The sequence below is a fragment of the Ursus maritimus genome, unplaced genomic scaffold, assembly GCF_017311325.1.
Source record: "Ursus maritimus isolate PB19 unplaced genomic scaffold, ASM1731132v1 scaffold_35, whole genome shotgun sequence".
Classification (NCBI taxonomy): Eukaryota; Metazoa; Chordata; class Mammalia; order Carnivora; family Ursidae; genus Ursus; species Ursus maritimus.
In genome coordinates, this window is record NW_024426119.1 from 24574448 (window position 1) to 24575681 (window position 1234).

Below are 1234 nucleotides of genomic sequence, written 5' to 3' on the forward strand. Positions count from 1 at the left end.
GTTCTTTGAAAAATGTCATTGGTATTTTGATCGGGATGGCATTGAAAGTGTCGATTGCTCTGGGTAGCCTGGACATTTTAACTATGTTAATTCTTCCAATCCATAAGTATGGAATATTTTTCCATCTTTTTGTGTCTTCTTCAATGTCTTTCAAGAGTGATTTGTAGTTTCTAGAATATAGATCCTTTACGTCTCTGGTTAAGTTAATTCCGAGATAACGTATGATTTTTGGTGCTATTGTAAATGGAATGGATTCCCTAATTTCTCTTTCTTCAGTCTCATTGTTCGTGTATAGAAATGCGACTGATTTCTGAGCATTGATTTTGTATCCCGCCACATTACTGAATTGCTCTATAACTTCTAGTAGTTTGGGGGTGAAGTCTTTTGGGTTTTCTATATAGAGTATCATGTCATCTGCGAAGAGAGACAGTTTGACTTCTTCTTTGCCAATTTGGATACCTTTTATCCCTTTTCGTTGTCTGATTGCTGTTGCCAGGACTTCTAGTACTATGTTGAATAATAGTGGCGAGAGTGGGCATCCTTGTTGTGTTCCTGATCTTAAGGGAAAGGCTTCCAGCTTATCCCTATTGAGGATGATATTTGCTGTAGGCTTTTCATAGATGGTTTTTATGAGATTGAGGAATGTACCCTGTATCCCTACACTCTGAAGGGTTTTAATCAGGAAAGGATGCTGTATTTTGTCAAATGCTTTTTCTACATCTATTGAGAGAATCATATGATTTTTGGCTTTTTCCTTCTGGAGAAAATCTAAGACACCGATCGATTTGCGAATGTTGAACCACCCTTGCATCCCAGGGATGAATCCCACTTGGTCTTGATGGATAATCCTTTTAATGTACTGTTGGATCCTATTAGCTAGGATCTTGTTAAGAATTTTGGCATCCATATTCATCAGGGAAATCTGTTTGTAATTCTCCTTTTTGATGGGGTCTTTGCCTGGTTTGGGGATCAAGGTAATACTGGCCTCATAGAATGAGTTTGGTAGTTTTCCTTCTGTTTCTATTTTTTGAAACAGCTTCAGGAGAATAAATATTATTTCGTCTTTGAATGTTTGGTAGATTTCCCTGGGGAATCCATCAGTCCCTGGAGTTTTGTTTTTTGGAAGGTTTTTAATCACTGCTTCAATCTCTTCATATTTAATTGGTCTGTTTAAGAAATCAATTTCTTCCTGTTTCAGTCTTGGTAGTTTATAGGTTTCCAGGAAGGCATCCAT